The sequence below is a fragment of the Otolemur garnettii genome, unplaced genomic scaffold (genome assembly GCF_000181295.1).
Source record: "Otolemur garnettii isolate 467f Iridium unplaced genomic scaffold, OtoGar3 scaffold00029, whole genome shotgun sequence".
Taxonomy (NCBI): Eukaryota; Metazoa; Chordata; class Mammalia; order Primates; family Galagidae; genus Otolemur; species Otolemur garnettii.
Genome location: NW_003852424.1, coordinates 9,192,155 through 9,201,449, shown reverse-complemented (window position 1 = coordinate 9,201,449; position 9,295 = coordinate 9,192,155).

Here is a 9,295-nt window from a genome sequence, read left to right as displayed (position 1 = left end):
CACCCGCTGTGGTAAATCACTTTGCCTTTGCTGCAGAACGCTGATGAGTGATGAGGGCCAATCCTGCAGTTCTCACGTGGCCCATCTGGCTTCTCGAGATGGGCTGCGCTCTAATTTCAGCATTTCAGGATGAAATCAGAAAGCTGTCTTCCTGTTGCTACTGCTCAAGCAACACCAGATAGTAACATTTTAGTGGCCAAAAAACAGTGCCAATTTTCTTATTAACATTTTTCTAAGTTGTAAGATTAAAAAATGGTAAAAATGTATATGTACACTTCAGAGAAATACACAGAATTTTCAGCCTGGGAGTCACTTGTCAGGGAGAGAAAATCAGGGTGGGCCTTGGGATTCTGATTGGGTTCCTGAGTCAGTTTTTGGAGACCCAGAGACAGGGGAGTTCTAGGCAGAGCTTTTGTTCTAAAGTTAAACTTTAAAAGATCCTCTGGACCTTGGCACTCATTGGGAAAAATTTCTGCACATGTGGGTGTATGTGCCTCGGTGTGTGTGTGAGCCTGTGTGTTTGTAACGAAAATGCCATCCAATAATAAGAGTGAGCCTCCTGGGACATGGAGCCATGTAGTTAAACTTGATTTTGCAGGAGAGATCAGGGTTTTCTTTTATATCTATGTTACTGGTCCAGCCACCTATCACCGTCAGCCAGTATGCAGAGACAGAGATAGGTCCGGCAAGCTTTATAATCAGAAGGCCAGCAATTCTGGAGAACAGTGAGAATAGCCCCTTCAAGACTCTTCTCTCCTTCTATTTCTAAAACCACAGTGTTATACATAAAAGTTCAAAGCAAAAACCATGTTAATCCTTATCTTAAACAACAATAATTAACCCTTATCTTACACAATAACCAGCATAACCCATGACCCATAATTAACAATAATTAGCATAAGTCATGACCCAAAACATTTCTGATTCAAAAGTTAATCTCCTAAATCAATCACCTTAAACTACTCAAGATATAGGCTTTTAGGTTAAAGCTAAATTTACAAAACAGCAAGGATGGAAGACATGACGTGGAGGTTGCATAGGACCTAAACCCACCAGACCTGCTGGTCATCTCAACCCTAGCCTGACCGACCCCATCTGATTCTCACTCCATGTACCCTCACCAAAGCCAGAGAATGCAGTGACAGACCAGTAGTTCAGGAGAGGCCTTTCTTTCAGGTTTGAATTCTGGGTCCTCAATGTTTTGTCTGGGCCACCAGAGACTAGTGGTTCTGAAACTCTAGTGTGCCAGGCATCAGAATTACCTGGAGCTTGATGGAACAGGGAGTTTCTGGTTCAGCAGGTTGTTTAGGGAGGGGGTGCTCAGGAATTTGCATTCTGATGAAAATTGCAGGTGTTGTTGATGCTGCTGGTTTGGGGACCGCTAGCTGACCTAGCACTTTGGGAGGCTGAGGCACGAGGATTGCCTGAGGTCAGGAGTTCAAGACCAGCCTGAGCAAGAACAAGACCCCATCTCTAAAAACATATAAAATAGCCAGGCATGGTGGTTGGGGCCTGTAGTCCCAGCTACTTGGGAGGCTGAGGCAAGAGTTTGAGGTTGCTGTGAGCTACAATGCCATAGCCTTCTGAGGTTGCTGTGAACTACAAGAGTTTGAGGTTGCTGTGAACTACAATGCCATAGCACTCTACAAAGGGTGACAAAGTGAGGAGTAAAAAAAAGAAAAAGAAAAGAATCACTGACAAACTCTGTTGCTTAGGGAATGATAGGAGTGATAGGATTACCTGTTTGAAGAACAAGACCAGTTGGCAGTGACAGCTACTAGGGCTGAAAATCAAGCAGTTCTGGCCTGGTGGGGCTGGTGTCTGGTTTCCTCTGCTAGCAGTCCTTGTGACCAGCACTCGGGACAGAGAGAGGCTGAGGGACTCAGGTTATCTATCATTTTGGGAGAGCTCCCAGAGAGGAGAGAAAGACCTTCTCTCAGCTGGTGAATGGAGAGCCAACAAGCTGCATGGAATGAGTCATTTAATTTGAATGTTAAAATATGTTTAAACTCATTGCATTCCCTAGGCTGGTCAAATGGGACACATTGATTCCAAAAATAAAGTAGCATGTTCATCAACATACTCAAGTTATAGAACATCCCAATGTTTCTTTTTCAGAGCAATGATTTTATTCACTTACATGATTAAAAAATGGATTAAGTTCCCTAGAATTATGTATCAACTGATACACACAAAACTGGTACCTTTTCACACAAAACACTTTTCTGATTATAGAATAAATATCCATGTTCTCATGTTTACTTTTATTGCTTTTTTTCAGAAGATGGATACTTTATTCTTTATTTCCTTCTAGTATTTAAATAGGTCATGAATCATCATTACTTCTGAAAAATGGGCAATTAACCCTTTATGTATTCTGTAAATTTTAACATTAGTTAAGCTATTCATCATCTGGATTTTCCATCCTACAACTCAGTCTGTTACGTGAAAAAAATTCATGTATTTAATGTTCCTGTACTTACTAGTTTTGTTTTCAAACTTTTTTTGAAATTAATTTTATGTTTACCAAATAATTGCAAAGATAGTTCAGATAGTTCCTACATACTCATCATACTCATCACTCAGATAGTTTATCTCTCCAAAAATTCCCTTGTAGCAGGTGTAGTGGTGCATGCCTGTAGCTCCAGCTACTCAGGAAAGTGAGGTGGGAGTATCTTTTTTTTGAGACTGAGTTTCACTCTGTTCCCTCAGGCTAGATTCCTGTGGCATCATAGCTCACAGCAACCCCAAACTCTTGGATTCAGGTGATCTCCTTGCCTCTGCCTCCTGATTAGCTGGGACTACAGGCACCCACCACAATGTCTGGCTACTATTTCTATTTTTAGTACAGATGGGGTCTTGCTGTTGCTCAGGTTGGTTTTGAACTCCTGAGCTCAAGGGATCCTCCAGCCTCGGCCTCCCAGAATGCTGGGATTACAGGGTTGAGCTACCATGCTCAGCTGTGGGATCATCTCTTGATCCAAGGAGTTCAAATCCAGCCTTTGCAACATAGTGAGACCTCATCTCTTAAAAAGAAATTTCCTTGTGCTGACCATTGTTAGTCACCCATTCCCCCATCTCAATACCTGGCAATCACTGATCTGTTTTCCATGCCTAAATTTCTGCATTTTCCAGAAAATGATATAAATGGAATCATACAATATGTAATCTCTGGAATCCAGCCTCTTTGACTTAGCAAAATGCATTTAAAGTTCTCCCTCTTGATGTAATTCTATATCAGTTGTTCATTATTTTATTACTGAGTAGATGTACCAGAGTTTGTTTATCCATTAACCCATTGAATGACTGGGCTGTTTTCAGTTTGGGTGATTATGAATACACCTGCTATGAACATTTGAGTACAGATGTTAGTAAGGATGTTAAGTTTGTAATTAACTTGAGTAAATGCCTGATAGGGGCACTGCGGTGGTAAGTGAATGCTTAACTATTAAGAAACTGCCACATTTCCCACATGGCTGTGTCACTTTGTGTCCCCCTCATCAGTGAGTGAGAGTTACTGTAGCTCTGCACCCTACTTAGCAGCTGGTATCATCAGTCTCCTTTATTTTAGTGATTTTAATAGGTATCTAGTGACATCTCATTGTGGTTTTCAATTGCATTTCCCTAATGCCAAAAATGTGGAGTGTATTTTGATGTGCTATTTGTCACCTGCATGTCTTCTTTATGGAAATGTTTAAGTATTTTCTCAATTAAAATTAAGATCTTTGTTGTTGGGCCATGTGTGGTGGCTTTCACCTATAATCCTAGCCCTCTGGGAGCCCAAGGTGGGAGGATCCTTGAGCTCAGGAGTTTGAGACCAACCTAAGCAAGAACAAGACCCCATCTCTACTAAAAATAGAAAAAAATTAGCTGGATGTTGTGGTGGGCACCTGTGGTCTCAGCTACCTAGGAAGCTGAGGCAGAAGGTTTACTTGAGCCCAAGAGTTTGAGTTTTCTGTGAGCTATGATGCCACAGCATTCTAGACTGGGTGACAGAATGAGACTCTGTATCAAAAAATTTTTTTTTCATTTTCTTATTGTTGAGTTTTAAGAGTCCTTTATATCTTTTGTGTAGCTCCTTTGTCAGATACATGACTTGTAAATATTTTCTTCCATTACATAGGTTGTCTTTTTATTCTCATAGCACTGTATTTTGCAGAGTGAAGTATCTAGTTTTGCTAATATCTAGTTTATATTTTTTTCTTCTATTAGTCATACTTTTGGTGTCCTATCTTTTCATGAACCAGTGCAGGGAAGGGGAGTGAATCAGAGTGGAAGTGGTAAGGATAGAGGAAAATACAGCACAAGAGAAGACACAGAGACAAAAAATGGGATTGGGAGGTCTGACTGAGCCGGTGGCTGCAGCCTCAAAGCACAAAATCAGCTTTATTTTATAGTATCTGTACAGGGTTGTCTGTAGGGAAGTAGCATAGACAATATGGGGAAGTAGCATAGACAAAAGACATATCTTTGGTCTTACAGTGTGACTGGAAAATGTAAATGGATTTAATAAAGGCAAATCATCCTGTTAATGGTTTCTACTCAACTTCATTAACATATGATAAGAAGTGAAAAGGGAAAGATCACAAGGATCTCTGCATAGTGCTTAAAAATTAACTAGACAAAGAAGGAGCTATGTGACTTCTGGCCGGGGGAGCATGAAGAAAGGAATATGGTTGTTTCGGGAAAGGAGGAGAAGTAGTTGGGGGTTCATTCCCTGAATGTTCCCCAGGCTGTGGGGGCCCCGCCACCTTGCAACCAGTCTCCACACTATCTAAATGCTCTAATTGCCAAAACAAAGGACACACAGATTTTTGCCTATGTTTTTAATAGAACTTTTATTGGCTTATTTGTGTATTTTATATTTAGGTCTACAATTTGTTTTGAGTTAATTTCTTTAAAGCTCTGGAGTCAAGTTTCACAGTCTGAATATAGATGCTCAACTGTCCCATGCTCATTTATGAAAAAACCTAAACTTTTTCTTTTGAATTGCCTTTGCACCTTGTCAAAAATCAGTTTTCTAGGCTTCTTGTTTCTGTAAACTGATACAAGATATAGTCAGCTGCAAAGAATGTCATTCCAATCCTACAACAAGGAGAAGCTAGACTGAATCTTAGCAAATTTTTTAAAAGCCATCAGAAAATGGGGGTTACATTTCTGATTGAGCTTATTAGAGATCTTCCTTTTCTGTTTCTGGTTCATCTGACCAAAGGTTTATTAATTGTATCCATCTTTTCAAAGAACCAACTTTTTTCCCCTTCTCTTTTCGTTCTTTTGCTGTCAATTTCATTTAGTTCTGATCTAATTTTGGTTATTTATTTTCTTCTACTAGGTTTGGGTTGGATTGCTCTTTCCTTTTCAGTTCTTTGAGATGATTCAGTAGATTGTTGCTTTTTGCGTTTGGATCCTCATTCTCAGAAAAGCTAGAATCACAGAATTTCACAGCCAGAGGAGCCTGTGATACTATCTAATTCAGTAATTTAGAAGCAATGGAGCCTATTTTTCAAAAGTGATATTACTAATATCACTAATATCACCTGGACATGTCTTTTCAGCAGGTTTCTCTGGACACCTACCAAGAAAGGCATCTGCAACAACACAAGCACACACCTCATTTTACAGATAGAGACCCTGAAGCCACAAAGCCTCAATGTCTTCATAAAAACACAGAATTAATTTTTAGCAACGTGTCTTCCTGGTTTTGAGGGAATAACAAAGGCAGAGATGAGGAAGAGTACAGAATAAGTTCGGGAATGTTCAGGAAAAGAATTGTATGTTATAGCAGAAGCCAAGAAAATTGCCTTTCTGTGCTGAAGTCATTTAGACCTGGCATGAGTTTAAATTAGGCAGTGAAGTAACCCTCCATTTAAGAAGCATGCCTTAAGCACATCTGTGTCTTTCACAATGCTCCACACTTAATAAGTACTTGCTGGTTCTCTGGGAAAAAAAAAGAGAGAGAGAGAGAGAGAAAAGAGAGATCTCAGAGAGGGTAACTAAATTGAATTCTGGAGATACAGATGCCTAGAGAGTGAAATAAGACTTGAGCATAAGTGGACCCGGGGCATACAACACTGGATGACGTCTAAATTGACCAGGACCTTAGACCATGCTATGGTTTCAATGTATTCCCTCCAAATTTGCACATTAAAACTTAATCACCAATGTGATAGTATTAATAGTGAGAGTCTCTGGGAGGTGAGTAGTACCTTATAAAAGTGCTCAAAGGAACCAACTGGCTGCCTTTGTCCCTCTACCTCTTCTTCCCCATGAGGACACAGCATCATCTCCATTTAGAGGAGGCAGCCCTCACCAGATGTCAAAACTTCTGGGACCATCGTCTTGGATATCTAGCCTCTATAACTTTGAGAAATAAATTATTTATTTTCTTTTTTTTATTATTGTTGGATTCATTGAGATACAAGAAACCAGGTTACACTGATTGCATTTGTTAGATAAAGTCCCTCTTAAAAAAAGAAAAGATAAAGTCCCTCTTACAATTGTGTCTTGCCTCTCAAATGTGTGGCACACACCAAGACCCCACACCCCTCCCTCCTTCCCTCTCTCTGCTCTTCCTTTCTCCCACCCCTCCCTCCTTGTTTCTCTGCTCTCCCCTTCCCCCACCCACACCCCCACCATGTCATTAATTGTCCTCATATCAAAATTGAGTTCATAGGATTCATACTTCTCCTTTCTTGTGATGCTTTACTAAGAATAATGTGTTCCACTTCCATCTAGGTTAATACAAAGGGTGTAAGTCTTCATTTTTTTAACAGCCAAATAGTATTCCATGGTATGCATATACCACAGCTTGTTAATCCATTCCTGGGTTGGTGGGCATTTAGACTATTGGTGGCAATTGTAAATTGAGCTGCAATAAACAGTCTAGTTCAACTGTCCTTATGATAAAAGGATTTTTTTCCTTCTGAGTAGATTCCCAGCAAAGGGATTCAAGGATCAAATGGGAGGTCTAGCTTGAGTTCTTTGAGGGTTCTCCATACTTCCTTCCAAAAAGGTTGTATTAGTTTGTACAACTAGTGTACACCAGTGTACAACAGTGTGAAAATGTTCCCTTCTCTCCACATCTATGCCAGTATCTGCAGTTTTGAGATTTTGTGATGGTCATTCTCACTGGGGTTAGACGATATCTCAGGGTGGTTTTGATTTGCATTTCTCTAATAATTAAGGATGATGAGCATTTTTTCATATGTTTGTTAGCCATTCATCTGTCTTCTCTACAGAAGGTTCTATTCATTTCTCTTGCCCATTGAAATATGGCATTATTGGCCTTTTCCATGTGGATTAATCTGAGTTCTTTATAGATCCTAGTTATCAAGCTTTTGTCTGATTCAAAATATGCAAATATCCTTTCCCATTGTGTAGGTTGTTTATTTGCTTTGGTTGTTGCCTCCTTAGCTGTACAGAAGCTTTTCAGTTTGATTAAGTCTCATTTGTTTATTTTTGTCATTACAATTGCCACAGCATTCTTCTTCATGAAGTCTTTCCCCAGGCTGTTATCTTCCAGTGTTTTTCCTATGCTTTCTTTGAGGATTTTTATTGTTTCATGCCTTAAATTTAAGTCCTTTAAATCTTGAATCAATTTGTGTGAGTGGAGAAAGGTGTGGGTCCAGTTTCAGTCTTTTACATGTGGATATCCAGTTCTCCCAGCACCATTTATGGAATAAGAAGTCTTTCCCCCAAGGTATGTTCTTGTTTGGTTTATTGAAGATTATGTGGTTATAAGATGTTAATTTCATTTCCTGGTTTTCTATTCTATTCCAAATGTCTATGTCTCTATTTTTGTGCCAGTACCATGCTATCTTGACCACTATGGCTTTGTAGTACAGCCTAAAATCTGGTATGCTTATGCCCCTGACTTTGTTTTTATTACTAAGAACTGCCTTAGCTATATGGGTTTTTTTCTGGTTCCATACAAAATGCAGAATCATTTTTTCCAAGTCTTAAAAGTATAATGTTGGTATTATAATAGGGATGGCATTGAATCAGTAGATTCTTTTGGGAAATAAAAATATTTTAACAATGTTGATTCTTCCCAGCCATGAGCATGGTATGTTCCTCCATTTGTTAATATCCTCTGGTATTTCCTTTCTTAGGGTTTCATAATTTTCTTTATAGAGGTCCTTCACCTCTTTTGTTAGGTATATTCCTAGGTATTTCATTTTCTATGTAGCTATGGTGAAGGGAGTTGTGTCCTTAACTAGCCTCTCATCTTGGCTGTTACTGATGTATACAAAGGCTACTGACTTGTGGATATTGATTTTATGTCCTGAGACATTACTGTATTTTTTGATGACTTACAGGAGTCTTGTGGTTGAGTCTTTGGGGTTCTCTACGTGTAAGATCATATTGTTAGCAAAGAGGGAGATTTTGACCTCCTTTGCTCCCATTTGGATGCCCTTTATTTCCTTGTCTTGCCTAATTGTATTGGCTAGAACTTCCAACACTATGTTGAATAGTAATGGTGACAGAGGACAACCTTGTCTGTTTCCAGTAGTAAGAGAAAAGGCTTTCAGTTTTACTCCATTCAGTAAAATATTAGCTGTGGGTTTGTCATAGATAGCTTCGATCAGTTTAAGAAATGTGCCACCTATGCCCATACTCTTCAGTGTGCTTATTAGAAAAGGATGCTGGATTTTATCAAATGCTTTTTCTGCATCCATTAAGAGGATCATATGGTCTTTGTTTCTGCTTCTGTTAATACAGTGAATAATGTTTATGGACTTGCATGTGTGAAATCAGCCTTGCATCCCTGGGATGAAACCTACTTGATCATGATGTATGGCTTTTTTGGTGAGAAGCTATAATCTATTGGGTAGGAATTTGTTCAGAATTTTTGCATCTATATTCATTAGTGAAGTTGGTCAGAAATTCTCCTTTTTAGTTGGGTCTTTTCTGGTTTTGGTATCAGGGTGATGTTTGCTTTATAGAACATCTTGGGGAAAAGTCCTTCCTCCTCAATTTTTTGGAATAATTTCTGCAGTATGGGAATGCACTCTTCTTTGAAGGTTTAATAGAATTCTGGTATGAAGCCATCTGGACCAGGGCATTTTGGGGGAAAGATGTTTTATTGTTTCTTTGATCTCAGTGCTTGAAATCGATCTGTTCAGGAGCTCTATTTCTTCTTGGCTAAGTCTAGGGAGAGGGTGTGATTCCAGATATTGATCCATTTCCTTCACATTGTCAAACTTCTGGGCATAGAGTTTCTGGTAGTATTCAGAGATGATCTCTTGTATCTCTGTGGCATCAGTTGTTATTTCCCCTTTATCATTTCTGATTG